This window comes from Equus asinus, chromosome 4 (genome assembly GCF_041296235.1).
Source record: "Equus asinus isolate D_3611 breed Donkey chromosome 4, EquAss-T2T_v2, whole genome shotgun sequence".
NCBI classification, from domain to species: Eukaryota; Metazoa; Chordata; class Mammalia; order Perissodactyla; family Equidae; genus Equus; species Equus asinus.
In genome coordinates, this window is record NC_091793.1 from 84,917,187 (window position 1) to 84,935,240 (window position 18,054).

General features: G+C 35.7%; 1 protein-coding gene across 5 annotated transcripts in view; it reads right to left on the reverse strand.

The window, feature by feature from the left end:
* LRP1B (LDL receptor related protein 1B) overlaps positions 1-18,054 on the reverse strand; it is a 1,812,874-nt gene that overhangs the window by 1,355,804 nt on the left and 439,016 nt on the right. The gene's annotated exons all lie outside the window — the stretch shown is intronic.

Consider the following 18,054-nt stretch of genomic DNA (forward strand, 5'->3'; position numbering starts at 1 on the left):
AAATTCTAGTTATGCAGATGCCTATTCCTGCCATCTCCAGTCTGAATATTCTTTAAGAGCTAGACACTTTCAACCGCCACTGAATATATATTTAAAAAATATCCATTGTTCAAATATTATCCAGGCTAGACTTTACTATAGAGAAGAGAAGCTAAATCAGAATTTCCCAGCCCTGTAAAACATTATTTCCAACGACTTCCTTTCTCAAAAACAAAGTATCTTTGTTACTTTAATTTCTTACATTTCATTCAAAGTATCCTAGTTTTCAATAGTATGTTTACTGTAATTACAATGTCAAAACTAAGGCATAACTCCTTAGATATTTATATACATAAATCTATAAAAGTAAAATAAAAAAACAAAGCATCTCTAAACATATAACAGGATTGCCAGAAATAATAAGGACACCTAGTTAAATTTGAATCCCAGATAAACAATGAACAATTTTTAGTATAAGAATATCAAACATGTTGCATGAAAAAGACTCATACTAAAATTATTTATCGTTTATCTGAAATTCAATTTGAGTGTTCTAGATCTTCATTTGCTAAAGATGATAAACCTAATAGAAAAGTATTTAACTGAGGATTACTTTATATTGCACATCTATATAATCTTTCATAATAGATATGCCATTGTAAAGTAGTATAATAAAATGTTATTTTTAATCAAATGACATTTTAAATATTTTTGAGCATCTAAAGTATATAACTCCACTGAAAAAATTTACATGTTTTAAAATCAAGCCCACAGCTTATCCTTTTTACAAACATTATCCTTTTTACAAACATACACTAGTTTAAAGTAACAGACAGTATTAAACTGGTTTCTGCTCCCATTTATATTTTAGGTCATGTTTTATTTCTATTATACACTAAATATATGTAGATCAGATCATAACACGCAACTTCTCTCAATTTTACCAGGTATGAGTCCCAAGGAGACATCTCTCCACCTTTAATTTAAGTCCTATTTAGCATGATAGTGGCATTACAAAGCTCTTGACTACAGTCTCCTTGGAATTTTCTTTTATGCTTTCTCATTGAGAACATTCTCTTCCATTTCTTAAGAGAAATAATAAAAAAGGAATTTGGTTCCAGAAAAAAATATTCAATTTGGAAGCTATTTCTTGGAGAAATATACACATAAAGTCAGAAAATTTTATGAAGGAGATATAAAGAGAGATAGTAGTTATTTACCCTAGGCTTTGTTTTGATATTATCATTTATTAGAATAGTGTTGCATGTGACTAGGTAAATGGATTTCAAGACAGAATGTGGATAAACATTTGTTTCACTGCTGACTTATTAGTGGCATTGACAGACAAGCACTACGAGGCTCAGTCACACTGATGAGTAGGCTTCAGATAAGACAGGACGTGCAGAGTGGAGGGAGGGTAACAGTAGATGTAAAGATGCTTTTCTCGATTCACAGAATGTTAGAATGAAAGAAACCTTAAAAACCATCAAGGCTAATTCCTTTCTTTTAAATTAAGATAGCAAGTTTATATTCAGAGAAATACATATACTTTTGAGATCATGTAACTGGCAGATACCATCCAAACCTTCCAGCCCACAATCCATCACTTTGCCACTACTCCATAACACCTCACAGCCTCCACCTACTCTGAAATCAAATATGTGTCAAGAGATGAATGGCTGCCTTTTGCCATATATGAGTGTTTCGACACTTGGCTTCCAGTAGTTCCTTCATAAGCTAAAGGACAATGTACACAAAATGCCAGAGGTGTCTGTGAGGTGGAATAATTATTAGGGTTGTGAGGACTGGTGTCACTTCTCTATTTTAATTTTTCAATTATTTACATTTATATAATAAAAACCTAGAAGGCTTTAAGCAGAATGGCACAATATCATAATATGATCCTTCAATATCCCTGCCTGAGGTAAAGAAAAGGCATTTGATGAATCTGTAAGGTTATTGGAAGTTCACACCAAAGCAGCAGTATTAGTTATCGTTCTGAGACTTAAATTCCACCAATTGAATACACAGCTTGGTGAGGACATTGCTGCTGCTATTTCAGAGCTGTGCCATTTTTCTCACTGCTGTAATTTAGAGGATTTATTAGCAGGCGTGTTGCAAGATCATCGTGTGTAGAGTTCATGATGAAGCCCTCCAATGGGGACTGCAGACTGAACCAAATTGACAATTTATAATGGCCCAAGAAAAAGCTCTGGCCAGAGAGATCGCATCAGTATGTGTCATAGAAATGAAACAGCAACTTCTAATATGAATTCTTCTCCTAACACAGGCAGAGTGCTCCTGGCATCAGTAAAACACAGTAAATGCATGTCTTGTAATATCTACAGATCCAGTCAGACATATCAATTCTTACTTAAATTCTGGAAACTCCACTTACATATTCTAGTATAGAGGCTTTGCAAAGGAATGGACCACTGAGATTGCACTGTGAATTTGAATGAAGTTCAGGGTATGCCAGGCAGTTTTCATGGCATCAGGTGATCTTGATTCCGTGGCAGTGAATCAAACTCAGATGGTTGAGGCTAAGTTACCCCAGGATACAAATGCATCTGATGGAGACTTAGATCAGTCAGTAAGTGAAGACTGAGAATCCAGTATTAGGCATAGAGAACCAGTTGGAAATTTACAGTAGTAAATTACAGCAGCAGTAGTTGTGGTTTATAATACTTTGTAAAGCTACTTTCCACAAAACTTTCTCATAAGAATCTTTGCTACAGTTGTTAAGGCATCATGTATCTTCAAGTTTACAACAATTAAAGAGTTCTTTTTGGATCCCAAATGCTCATGTGAGTGCTTCACAGAGATATTCTAAGCACCATGGAAAGGAATTAAGTCAAAATCCTCTTGGGAAGGAACTGAAATACAAGTAGGAATTAGAACCTTTCAACTACAAGGGTATGCATTCAAAATCCTGTGACTCTTTTATGCAGGACAAGAGGAGAATCCAGTAAGTGAGAAATAGACCTTAAATTGCAAGGGGGAAAAGGTAGATAAGTTTAACATTTTACTACTTGAAGTTTCCTCAAACCAGTTATGTATTTATAATAGAATATATAAATCAGATCCTCTCTAAATAGTTTTACAAGAAGCTGAAAATTTGGGGAGGCTACAGAGTCACTATAACTTCAAAGGAGCAATGCCTTGACAAATATGACATAAGTTAGGGCATCTTTGGTTGAAAGGTAACTGAAACCTTATTTGGATTGCCCTAAACTAAAGAGGAAATTTATTGGAAAGATACCGGGAACAGATGTGTCCTGGGCCTCCAGAGCAGATTAAGGGGCTGGAGGGGTCTAGTGATCCTGACAAACTCTCTCTCCATCTGTCACATGTGCATCCCTGGCTCATCTGCTTGCTCCATCCATCGCACTTGTATTTCTCCACAGGCATAAAGTAGAGCATAACCTCTATTTGCATCTAGCTCGCTCTCATCTCAACTCACTAGGTCTGGGGAGATGTTGTTAGCCCAGCCCTGGACCAAAGTGTACCCAAGTTTAAGGTACTCCTGGAAGTCATAAATGTCACAACTTTTTCTAAGACACACATTTATCATTTCTTTACAATTCTCTTTTAAGGATAAACATACTACTTTAGTTCTGTCTCCCTATACGGAAGGCTAGAATAATTTAGTCAAGCTTCTCTTTCAATCTTCAAGTGACATTTATGATATATTGTCTTGATATTATATTAATAAGGATAGAAAGGAAATGGCTATGTGTTAGGGATGTGTTCAATGCTGATAATGTTATTGCTTTGTAGTTTTTGTAATTTATCAGTGCAGAGGCTAGATTGGAGATAACCTGGAATAGCTTTATAGAAATATAAGGCTGTCTTGTGGAAATGTTCTATTCCTGCTTTACTAATAACCAACATAAATAACCCAAACTCCAAATCCATTGTATTAATAAATTGTAGGGGAAGAAGTCTTGATGCATAGTAATAGTAAAACTGACTTATATATAACCTTTAACACACCTAAATTTAATTCCCTGCTCGCTATTTTTTGAATGCCTTTATATTCAAGCTTTTCACACCAAATAAAATGAAATGAAATAAAATAAAATGAAACAAAACCAGATTTTTTACAAGATTTAATGTCTTTTACTCCCATTAAGCATACATGTTAGTGGAATAATAAGGAAGGAGAGTTGTATTCATAGCTCAGACAAATTTACATTTGAGCTTTATAGAGTCCTTCCTGATGCTATCAGATTAAGTTGAAATCTTCCAATTTGTAAAAAACTGTAACGACAATTCAAATCAACACATTGTTGGATCCAGTTTTATACCTAATTAATTCACGTGATATGGTGTCCCTGTCCATGGAAACTGCAATATAAGAAAACAAAGATACATTTGAGCATGCATTTCTTTCAATAATTTTAATCATCTATTATATGTCAAGGATCATAATGAATTACTTGCTTTAATTTCTATTGGTCTATTGTTAACATCAAATATCCTCTGGAATATAGCAGAATGAATCTATGGAATCATAGATTTTTTTGAAGATGGAGGGTTCTTCAGAAACTATGTGGACCAACTTTCCCATATCAGAGCTGGAGAAAACACAGCTCAGGACTGTTAAATGACTCACCCAAGGTCACATAGTCATTTCCTCCTAGGCTTGGATTATAACTTTGCCTAGTAGGAAACATATTTCTAAATTATTCTATGCACGAAATATACATTTCTGAGGATGAAAATAGTTCTTATTTATACTCATATAGAATTACAAAAAAGACATTTTATTTTAATTTTTTCGTAAAGATTGGCACCTGAGCTAACAACTGTTACCAATCTTTTTTTTTTTTCTGCTTTCTTCCCCTCAAATCCCCCTAGTACATAGTTGTATATTTTAGCTGTGGGTCCTTCTAGCTGTGGCATGTGGGACGCTGCCTCAATGTGGCCTGATGAGCAGTGCCATTTCCGCACCCAAGATCCGAACCGGCAAAACCCTGGGCCGTCGAAACAGAGCACGAGAACTTAATCACTCAGCCACAGGGCCGACCCCCAAAAAGACATTTTTTATCAAACACTTACATGGAACTTATGAAGGGCCAGGTGTTGTTCTAAGCATTTTACATCTATTAACTCATTTAATTATTATGGAAAACTTATGAAGAAGGTACAATTTTTATACCTATTTTGTATATGAAGAAACTGAGGCACAAATTGGTTATGTGACTTGTTAAATTTGCACAGCTAGTACAAAGTTGAGCCAGGAATTGAAGTCAGGCATTCTAGCTTCAGAAGCCACATTCTTCACTACAACATGATGCTGCCTGCCTCCCTTAGAATTAAACAACAGTTTTTAGCTGTAATATGTGGATGTCATACAAATAATACCAATCGGATACAATGATCCTTCCTATTGTACATTCTTCAAGTTGGAAGACGAGTGAAGTATCACTTAGTTTAATTTCCTGTCACATGAAGGGATCCCTCATAGGAAATTAGAGATAAACGTTTCTTCTATTTCTGATCCACTGTCTAAAAGTGTTGTAATCATCACCAAAATTATCCTTGGGCAGTGTTTAAACATGTCTATCTCAATATTGAAACTTGAAATAATCAAACAATGCATTTCAAAGTAAAGAGCATTTTTCTTTCTACATCTAGTATTGACTTAAATGTCACTAATTAAAGAATACTTTTATCCCCTCAGTAATTACCAAATTGCATTGTGTGCAACAAGTGGAATTGTTTAATGTCCCAGGTTTAAGTATTAATGTTTGCTTTTAGATGACATTTCAAAATTGTTCATATTTCATTGACAAGCTAAGTGATTAAAGTTTATATGAGTTGAGAGCTTTATAAAATCCACGTGTATGTATATAAAGTATGCATCACATAGCCATTGCATTTTAACAATCCTCTTTTGAGTATCTACCATGTATCTGGCTCTAAGCTCCAAACTCATATAGATCCAATATTAGATACATCATTTAAATATATGCAGGGATGTGGTAATATAAGAACCGAGAGGCATATACAATTCAACATGAAGATGAAGTACTGCAATGTAACAAAACCAATTTATATAAATATTACTAAACTTAATGCCAAATTAGTCAGAATTTCTAAGCCATTTTAGGACAATGAACTTAAAGCCTAATATCCTTTTATATAAAATTACTGTTTTAAAGAGAACTTACAAAGCAATCTTTTTCGATTTCTACTGATTTAAGGAGGATGTTCTTTGAGGCCCCAAATAATTATGATGTATCCACTTAACTCAAAAGAAGCAATGTATTTAATTAGCAATACAAAATATTTGTATCTAAGGTTCTAGAACTTACAGAGTGTAGTAAATAACCAAAAGAAATTTAAAGTTACACATAACAAGATAATAAGTTCAATCTTGAAAGATCATTCATAATTCATTTTCTAATGTAGATTTCTCAAGACTGAACATTTAATTCTTGATCAAGTCTGTCTTATGGATCCAATAAATTTTATTCTTGGCTATGAATGTAGTTTAACTCAAATATCCAATTTTCATAAAGAGTTTCTACTATGAATAGCAATTGCCATCAAATGAATTATTTTCTGTAGGTAAGATGATCCATTAGAATTCAAATTAACCAAATTTCAAGGGCCTCTATTAAATTATTCACAATATTGTTAGTAAAAGCCTGTCATCATTAGTTCAATTACACACGTCTCTCTTTTCAGTAATTTATAACTAATTAATCTGAGCCAAATTAACATGGAAATAAGGGCCAAATTTTAAAGACATATATGAGTCCAACTTGGATATCATTGGAGGCTGTAAAGAAGTAGTATTATTTTTGGTGAATTTAGGAATTATCTGTGTATTATACGTTTCTGTTACTGTTGGCAACTGATCTGTAGCTATAAAAGCACTATAACTTTCCATTTAGTAATGTATTGTCTTCCTGAAATAATATTTTGTTAACCAAAACAGCCTCCTTTATTCAAATCAGTATTCTACAAATTACCGTCTCACATGTTACCTTCTGCTCCAAATTCTGCCATTAACTGAAGAACATTCAAATGATATTCTAGAATATTCTAACATCCACAAATCTGCCTTGCAACTGCCTTAAATAAATGACAACGAACCAAAACATATTCTTGCAAAAATGCCATTTACTTCCTCTGATGTGACTCTACTTTTACATTAGACCTAAGCAGCTAGTCAAAGAAATTATTTCATTTCACGGGTAGAAAAATTTAATAAGTAGCATTTAAAAGAAAAAATTCTCAAGGAAATCCAGAAACAGCTTCTCAGCTAAACGTTCTGATAACCTGGACACATAACGTTGCTAAAGGAACTGTGCCTGAGAATGTTTCAATATTTGAGAATATGCTAATGTCAATATCTCCACATGAGTTAGTTTGTTTTCAAAACAAAATAAAATTTAAACATTTCAGGGCTTGCTAACTCCAATGCTTACGAAACTAAGTAAATAACATAAAGTGGGGGCAGGTATAATGTACTAAAGTGTACAGTAGAGGAGGGGATCTGGGAAGGGAAAGCCCTGCCTAAAAGTACAGCTAATACTCAGCTGGAGCCAATCATTGCCATGAAGCAATGTAGACTGTTGCCAAATTTCTAATACTTTACAATAACTCAGAAGTCTAAATGTCTACTTGAAATCTCCTAGTTTTTAATTGTTACAATTAATCCAATAAAAAATTTATACAGGCTAGACATGTCTTTAGACTATACTCTACCTGAGATATGATCATATATAATGCCTGATTTAAAGTTACTATTTAGTCAAAATTTTGCAGTTTGTATAATTCTTATAATAATTTTCATCTTTTAACAGAAGATGTTTAGATTTATAGCCATTAACTAATTCTAATCTGGAATTTTCCTCTTGCTCTTTGTTCTCAAAACTTCCTGCTCTTTTGTGGCAGTAACCGGTCATCTTCTGTCTTCTGTTGTATCTACATGATTATAATTTTTCTCTCCCTCATAAACTTTACTTCTTAAGGATACAGATACCCTTAGATTTGTACCAGTATGTTTGTGTGAGCATATATAAGGATACTTTTATTTTTTCCAAGATATTGTCTCATTGTCACACACTCAACAGAAAGTGCTTAACAATACTTGCTGAGTTAACGTCATCTACTCATACTTAATATAAAAAAAAGAACAACCACTTCAGGCCTATAAAAACCATACTTTCTCAAGGTCCATTTTGTTTAACAAGAAATCACCTTTACTTTTCTTAGCACTAAGGCATTATCCCAGATAAAACCTTCTTCCTAGCTTGAATAAGCTCATATGCCCATTCTATTTCATGTGCAAATGCTTTTGGCCTCATCTCTAACTGCTCCCTGAAGTTTGAAATAAAGCACAGAATTTTACCCTTTTACACCACCATGCATTATACAACACTCTTAAAAAATAATCCCACATGATTAGAAATTACTCTGCAAGAGAAATTGGAATTTTTCTTCTATTGTCTTCAGGACATAAAATGATCCACAGTGCCAGGCTCTGCTGTACTTCCTGGAACTCGTCACTGATGGAATTCAAGATGTCTTAAAAGAGATGATGTCATTTTAGGTTTTGAACATACAAACTTCTGACTGAGACAAAGTTACCATCCTGAAGTTTTTGCATCAGATAGCAGGAGGGAGAGACACAGAAAGGTGCTATGAAGTGATAACTGTCTTTCTAGCTGTGGGTGGTTACATGTTAGTGGAGAGGCAAGATCAAACCTTCATGAAGAGCTAGAAAAGGCCTCAGAGAGGCAGGGAGATTTGAAGTATATCTTGAAGAATTCTTAGGACTGGCAGGTGGGACTTGTGGAGCAAGGTGGGAGAAGAAAAGAAATTCAAGGAAGAAGAAAGAATGAGTAAAAGCATGAATGTAAGAAAATGCATGGCATATTCAGGGAGTTTGTTCAAGTAACAGCTGATAGCTTCTTAAAAAGGGATGCTTCGTGGGATGAATCATAAATGAAAACTGTAATCTGAGGCCAGATTGGGAAAGGCCTTGAAGGTATGCTATGGGGCAGACTGACTGACATTGGCCGGCTCCAAGTGAATCATGCCTCCTGGGACTGTCACTTTTGTATAGTCTCCTCCCATATTGATTCTGGGCTTGGCTATGTGACTTGTGTTAGCCATTGGGCCACCAGCAAGTGTGATGTAAGAGCTGGCAAATGAATGCACACTTGGGCTTGCCTCTTACCATCTAGCTCTAATGTAAGAGGCCAAGGCTGGTCTCCTTATAGGGACTACACAGAAAGAAAGACCCAGCCATCCCAGTGTCCTAGTTCTCATCTTACCTATCAGGTGAATGCAGCCACACAAATCCCACCATGTGAGAACAGCAAAAGAACTGCCAAGTTAATCCACAAAGTCAATAAAGTTTAGAGTAGTTTGTTATGCAGCATTACATAACTAATGTAGGGTTAACATTTTTTATCTGGGCAATGAACAGTCATCAAAGTTTTGTCACTATTTGTTTTTAAACTGGGGCTATAAAATGGCAAGGATTGAGTTTGCAAATAAAATGGTGTTAGGTGTAGAAGACGGATTGGACACTAAGAGAAAACCGAGAGCACCATTGCATTGGTCCAGAAAAGAGACCATGAGAGTTTATGCTAGAGCAGGATTCAGGAAACTTTTCTAATGATAGGTTTTTCTGGCCATGAAGTCTCTGTTGCAACTATTCAACTCTGCCATCATATCACAAAACCAGTTGTAGAACATAGGCAAATGAATAAATGTGACTATATTCTAATAAAAGTTTATAAAAATAGTCATTTGGTTGGATTTGCACTAAAGCAAAGGTAGAGGGAATAAAAATAGAGAGATAACAGTTTGTACTTAGAATCAATGTGCTGCGGCCAGTGAGGAAGAAGGAAAAGTCAACAATGACTTATAGTTTAGATGACCAAACAGATGACACTAGTGATTACTAAGACAGGAAATACAGAGGCAATGCAGATTTTGAGTGGGTCTCATTTGGGACACCTTGAGTTTGAAGTAGGCCACTTGGGAGAAAGTCATACTACTTCCTTGGAAATCTAAGTGTGGAAGACTGAGTCTAGGAGGCATATATTTGGAAGTCAATAGCATATAGATAGAATTTAAAGTCAGGAGTAGACAGGATCAAATCACCTTTCTAAGCTTCTATTGTTTCTTACAATACCTGGCATGTAGAAAGTACTCTCTAAGAAACAACAACAACAACAAAATCACACAAGTCAGCCATGATTCCGATTTTAATTGTACTGTCAGTAGAGGAGAGTGGTGAATGAGAACATGTGAGGATTGAAAACAGGAACCTTGAGGAAATTATTATTTAAGGAGTAAAGTGATAGAAGAGAAATTAGCAGAAGAGATCAGAAGGGGTTTTCAGAGGAGAAAAACCCATTGAGAATGTTATCCTGGATTAAAAAGAAATATATTTCCAAAAGAAGGAGCATTTGTTAATGTCCAATGTTGTGGAAGTTTCCAGTAGGCCGAAGCCTGGGACAAGCTCTTTGTAGACACCAAGGTTGCCTTGAATGACTTGGGGAAGAACAGTGTGAGGAGAAGGATGGAGATTAGATTGTAATAGAAGCCCACAGAATTAAAACTTTATCTCATGTTGGCAAATCCTATGGTTTCCCAGGTGCTCCTTCCTTTTGAGTTACTTTACATATTGACTTCTCTAAGTGACTTTTTCTTTTAATCTTCCAATACATCTCCATTGCCTTCTACAAACGCCTTTCAACCTGTCTACACCCACGGGTGATACAGGCTGAGGCACATCAATCCCTGGTCACTGGGAATGGCCCAAAGGTGGGTGTGTGACCCAAGAAGAATCCTTCCTGGAGATGTTTTTCTGAAACCAGTGGAGGAAACTCTATTGCCTCTTTTGCTTCAACTAGTCGTAGTTAGGTTCGATCTCTTGAACTGATCTAGCCCTGACTTACACAACTCCTGAGAGACAAACTCTAGGAGAAACACGCTAATGTGCCTCATGATCCAGTTAGGGGTAAACACTGAAACCATTAAATCCTGGTACGATTCCTTCATTAAATACAATAGCATTCCCTGATAGCTTTCTGAATCCTCCGATGTCATTTGAAGTCTCACACTGCTGCCCTCAGCTCATTTGCTTTATCTCCAGAATTTTTACTGAGAGTGTTTCCCAGCTAGATTCATGACTATGGATAAGGTTCAAACTATTAGAGAAGCAAAGTTCCTGGGGGAAAGAGACGGCTTCTCATTGTTCTTCATTATTTACATATCCCCCTGTATGTTTCTAAGCACTTAACCTAATTTACATTTTAATGAACTACCATACTGTACTTACCAAATGCTTAGTGGGTCAATACTAGAGGTCCCATTTTAGGAATCAGAGACAAGAAATAATTGGAATGAGAACAAACCAGAGCATCTGCAGAACTGGCACGATCAGAAAAATGTTTAAATTTCAATTAGGATTTCTGTCATAACCATGCGTATTCTCGTATTGTTAGTTATTCGTTATATTTCTTTAAATCAGATCACTATGTTTGTTTTAATAGATGTATTTTTAAATAAAGCATTATATCACTTCCCATAAACGGAAAACACTATCACTTGACACAAGTAGAAGGTAAAGTGAGCACATACTTTATAAAAAACAAGCTTTTATCTGCACCTCCAAAAGATGCTCCTAGGTCTTCAGGGGAAAGCCTCTGACATTTGCAAAAACATTGCTTCTGGGAACTGAGGTAGCACAGCATTATAAAAAGAGAAAAGGCTTTAGGCCCAATAATCATGTGTTCAAATCTCACTTTTACTTTTTACTGGACTCTTCTATTTCTACCCATAGAAACTTTTACTTCCTCTTCAACACACTCATCACACTTTCGTGAATTACTTATTTAATATCACTTTTTTTTCTCTCCAGTCTAAGCTCTGTGAGGACAGGGAACATACTTATCTGTTCACTTTTTAGCATGTGGGGGCCAAGAATTGGCCACCCCAAGATATGTCTCTTTGGCATGAGGACTATTTGGGGCTGGTTACTTTTAATAAACTGGGACAGGGAAGGAGGATCTGAGGAGTGGAACTTGCTTGCCCTTTGTAAGAGACATCTACATTGTAAAGGAAATCTCCATCTGTAAAGTTGTCTCCCTCTCTGTACCAGGAAGAAGGGGGATGACCTTATCTCTAGAAACCCCTATCAATACAGAATGCAAGGACTTAAATCTGCATAATTTATTCCTGTGTATTGTGCTTGTCTGATAACCTCCTGTAACTGACTCTCCCTACCCCCAACATCCTTTGTCTTTAGCTGAGTATGATATTTAAGGTGGGGGCTTCAGCCATTTTGGCAAGTTGCTTAGTTTGCCTGAGCCTCTCCCATGTATACATGTTATAAAGCTTTGTTTAATTTTCTCCTGCTATTCTGTCTCATGTGAATTTAATTCATTCTTCGGCCAGATGAACCCAGAGAGGGTAGAGGAAATGTCTTCCTCCCCTGCAAGCACAAGCATCTAGTATCTGTACATGGGCATCCAGTAAATATTTGTTGGATGGATGAATGAATGAATGAATGAAGTAACCTCTCTGTGCTTTCATTTCCTTATCTTAATTAAGGAGAAAACAAAACACACCTTTAAGTTCTATGGTATTAGAGAAGATATATAAATTAAGCACCTAGCAAAGTGGTTAAAATGAGAGCTATGAAGCATGGCACCCATATCCAATAAATCGTCAGACTCAAAGGCCCATGCCATTTATGGAGTGGGTCACTTAGCCACATTTCTAGGCTCTACCAGCATTCAATGTTTCACTGTTTTTGAATATATATATCTTTTCCTTTGTCCCTTTCTTTGTACAGTCTATAGCTCCTGTTGGAATATCTTTGTCCCATCTTCTAACTTACAATTTTATATGCACATCCTGCAAGTGCCAGATCAAGACTGCCCCCTAGGAAGCAGGTCCCTAGGCAGAGAAGATGTTCTACCACCTTTTGTTCTTTGCACTCTATTCCTGCCACCACTATAAGACCTACTGCATTTCATTGCCATTACCCATTTACACAATAACAGTAGTCTGAACTTCACATTAACACCTGAGATTTAATTTCCAGATGAAAGAGGGGAAATTGCTTTAAGAGTGCTACTTCTATAATATATCCCATATACTTTTATTTAGTGGCTAAAAAACAGTGCCTTGTTTTCACTGTCATTCTTTTGTTGAGTAATGTTAATAAGCTAAGCTAAAAAAAACCCCTCAAAATATCTATTTCCAATAAATAACAAAATCTGTGTCCTGTATATATGTTTATTTTTCCTGATTTAGTCTTTGTATTGTTTTAAACACATCAGCCTCTTCATTAAAACTTGACCTTCCTGAGAACAGACACTGTGTTTAATTCATCTCTTTAGCCCACCACCTAGCACAGTCCCAGGAAACTAGCAGGTGCTCAAAGGACATTTTTTATTGAATAAGTAAATGAGCAAATGATTCTTGAACTTCACATATTAATTGTGTATGAGAAAACAGAACACTTGATTTTAAAAATGTAGGCAGGGGCCAGACTGGTGGCATAGCAGTTAAGTTAGCATGCTCTGCTTTGGTGGCCCAGAGTTTGCAGGTTCAGATCCCAGGCATGGATGTATGCACCACTTATCAAGCCATGCTGTGGCAGGCATCCCAAATATAAAGTGGAAGAAGATGGGCACAGATGTTAGCTCAGGGCTAATCTTCCTCAAAAAAAAAAAAAAATGTATGCAACTCCTCTATAATGCAGAAAATTAGGTAGTGAATTACAGGGAAAATTTTCTAAAACTTCATGCAAAAGGCTTCAGATTATTTTCACTTGGCCAAACTGGGGGGCAGGGCATGAGTGGAAGTAATTGGGAAGGGGCCAGAGATGACAGACTGGAAGCAGCCCTTTTAATATGCTAATATCTTATCTAACAATCGGATAGGCTAGTATGCCTCTTGCATTTTGGAGAAAGAGCAGGACTCCTCTGGTAAAATTAAAGCCTTTTGCAGGCACATTGAAACAATAAATATTTTCTAATTAAAAGTACAGCTTGCCTGTGCAGTGGAAGAAAAAATGAACCTCTTACCTCAAACCTTTGGTGCTTTGTTCCCAAATGAGAATAGATGTGAAGTTTCTCAGTTCAGACCCAATGGGTCATTTCCTCTTGTCAAAGATTCACAACCCTGTCAGACTCTGCTTAAAACTGTGGCTGGGACTATCTAGAGGGTTACAATCTCATACTTCTCCAACATTGCTACTGTCCAAATCCATTCAAAATTAGGCTTTTAAAAGGTATTTCAATTAGACTAAAACTAATATGCAATGTTATCACGTGCTGTGGTTAGTTTAGCCTTTATCTCAGTAATGAGACCTTCTCAATTGAGAAGAAGAATTTTGATAGACTCTTTTCTACTAATTTTGCAAAGACTAGTGTTGTACAGAAATACTTGGGATTTAAAGGGATTATGTAACAATTTATGAGGTAAGAATTTTGAAGCAACACCTAGTTCTTGAATTAAAATAATCCTTAAGAATTAATGATTTTATTTATAAATTGCTACTGAGAACAACTGAGTATAAGATAATCATCAAGATATTACAAATAAGAGGAGAAAAATTTAGTCTAAGCTCAGGTTCACTAGAAGCTGATCATGAGATGAAGATTCGTATGCAAGTGTCAGATTGAGGAAGTCCTCCCTTAGGAGACTGGTAAGGAACTGGAGGAGGAAGAGGAGAAGACCCAACAAGGATGGTTCTCAGGGAAAGTCCTGCAGAGGGAGTGTTGGCTTGATCCTGCAGAGGAAATCTGAAATGTAAGTTAAGCCTCAAGTGATCCTTATCCGAGGCAAGACTGATGGAGTTTACTTATACCTGTCAGTGGTTAAGGGTACGGACAGGGTGCTGGAAGTGTGGTGGGTGGTGAAAGGGCAACAGAGCACTTCTGGGTGTTATATAATTAAGAGCTATTTCAAATCAATATACCATTGTCTTCTTCCAACGTTATTTCTGATACAAAACCCACCTTAAGCCATCACTCTGAGTAGGTGAAAACAAAGAATTAATTATATATTCTTAGAATCTAGCAGAATACTTGGCACAAAATAGGTAATCAAAAAAATATATATACATAAGTGAATGTTATCAATAAACATACAAGTCCTTTCTTAGCCCATCCAATGATTTTTTTCCACGAACAAAATGATATTCATTCAGTAAATAATCATTAAGTATCTCTTATATCTCTTATGCCACAAGCATTGGGATGTGTCTTAGAATTGTAGCGTTGAACCTGACAGACACAGTGTCCGTCTCCATGGAACACTCATTCTATGCATGGAGGCGGATATTAAAAATTATATATACACAAACAGCTAATGAAATCCAGTTGTGATTAAGTGCTAACAAAAGTACAGGGTGAGAGCATATAATGAACTAGGACCTAACCTTGTCTAGAAGGTACAGAAGGGCTTTCAGAAAATATTAAAAATATATCGTCAACTCTCGATTTTCAAGACTCCTAGTGTTTCAGGATCTGAGGCAGCTTCTACCATATAAAACTGGATAACAATAAATAGAGTTTCCTTTAGGAAAGAAAAGAGACCAGCTTTAGTTGAAAAAAAGAGTTCCACTCCTCATCCCAGTAAGCACTCAGCAACATTTCTGATACAGTGGAAGAGTATAAGGGTAGCAAGAGTTTGTGGGAGTGGAACAGTGTCCACAAAGGGAAGGGAAGAGAAGTCATCATGAGATGGATGGAGGTGCTTTGGGTACAAATCTAGCCTATTCTATAATTTTATTTCTAATCTTCTGAGCTCCTGCCTGAAACAGAGTTTTCAAAATCAAAGAGGAAAAATTCTTTGTGATTGAATGACAGAAATAATAACGTTTAGGTCTCATGAAACGTTTGCTGTACTTAGATTCATATAATCTGGTTTGTAAAAGCATTTAGAGTCAGGCACACTGATTCTATCTTTTCCAAATCCCAGAGGCCAGCAAAGTAGTCTATAGAAAAAGCTGAACAAGTAGATTGACAAGGAGAAAATGCACAAAAATAAGACAGATGATGACTGAAATGAAAGTAAGTTGAATCACCAAGGCTTTTTTTTGTCCCTTTTATTCTATGTTACTGTTAGAGAACTACAAAGTAAACAGGGCATAGCTGTTGGGAGAAGAATAGAACTTAAAAAAAAAAATGTAACTCGAGTACAGTAGTGGAAAAAGTGTTCATCATGAAGGACTCCTCCCTCTGGAATTTCCTTTCTCCTCTGAGTTGAGGAGAGTCCTGCTGTGCCACTTCAATACAAAGAACTGATGTTGCAGTTACTGTGAAAAGTTTCCATTAGGTATCATTAATTGAATTTCCTCTACCCTAAAAACAATCTAGCACGTCACTCTAAGTTAAGTTGCCTTGAAACATGGGTGGGTGGTGGAATAAGCTTGACTTGGAAGTCTTCTGCCTTCAAGATTATTATTTTCACTTTACCATGCTTCTTTTTATAAAAGAAATCTTAGAGGTATTTAATCCAACTTTCTCCTATAAACAAATCTTCGTCTACAACACTGAAGGTTTCCTACTGTCTACTTAGCTACTTCCAGCTCACAGGATTTTAACACTAGAAAACATTACTGCATTATTGGACATCTCTAATTGTGAGGAAGTCTGTTCTAAAACGAAGTTCATCTTCTCGCAGCTTTCAGCTGTTCTCCAGATATCACAATTCTCTTCCCTAGATGCAAGTAAAACCTTCAGAAGTTTGAATAGACCTACTATGTCTCTTCTGAATTTCCTTTTCATCAGTGGAAACATTCCTAGTTCCTTCAACTCTTAAATCTGTAATGTATTTTCATATGCACTTGGATGTATTTCAGTATGTCAATGTTTCTCTTAAAATGTGGTGTCCAAAATGAAATACAATAATCTGAATACTGAAAAGAATGGCATGCTGGTAAAACAATGTGAGAACGTTATTTTTAAAAGCTTCTTTACAGTTTGGGACCACATTTCTTTGTGTATAATAATAGTTCATCATATGAACTTCTGTAATTGTGCAACTGACATTTTGACCCTTAAACAATTTACGGCTCTCTTTGTTAAGCAGTATCTTGTTGATTCTAACAGAGTGCCTTAAATCCTTTAGATCATTTCAAATCTTGATTATATCATCTACATAATTCAACCTATGCAATTTTGTGAGATCTGCAAATTTAGAAATCATATTCCAAAAACTCTCCAAACTCTGATAAAAATGTTAAGCAGAATGTATCCATTGGTAGAAACTTTAGTCAGTCTAGAGGACACATCTTATTCAGGTTCACATCCAGACTAACTGCCACACGTTTAAATTCCATCCTCTCCATTGTTAGTAATACATCTGAGTCTTCATAGAATACCACTGCCCAGTTGTATTGTCATATTTCACAATCTCATCCATAAATAAGAGAAACATCATATGCTTTTCTGAAGTAAAAATACACAATGTTTTAAAATGCAAACTCAACATTTCTTTCACATAGAGAATAGAGTTGACTTTTTGAATTTGTATTGATCTCTAGTGTTTACTTCATTTTTTTAAAGAGTTAACAGTGCCCACTTAATAGACATTTTAAGGCTTGCCTATTAACTATTACAAATTTTCTGAATTTGCACCCATTGCATTTGTTACTTTACTCACACAGAGCAACATTTTCCCATCTCCTGTCTTCTGAGGACCACTTCATTCCCCACAATTTTACAAAGATGATGCAGTGATTCTAAGAATGCATTGAATACTATTAATCAAAACTATTACTTTTATAGTACAATAAACATTCTCATAAAGCCATTCCTTCACACTTGAGACATAACTATAGTATAATTAATAATAATCATAATATTTAACATTTATCAACTCTTAAAATGTGTTAATTGCTTTACATGCATGATTTCATTTAATCTACAGAACAACCCTGTGCGGCAATTTTGCTATTGCTTTCTTGTTTTCAAATGAGTAATTTGAGGCTTATGAAAATGAGGAATTTCTTCAAGGGCACAGATATAATAATGGTAGAGTAGAAAACCGAATCCAGTTCTTTTTGAAACCAAA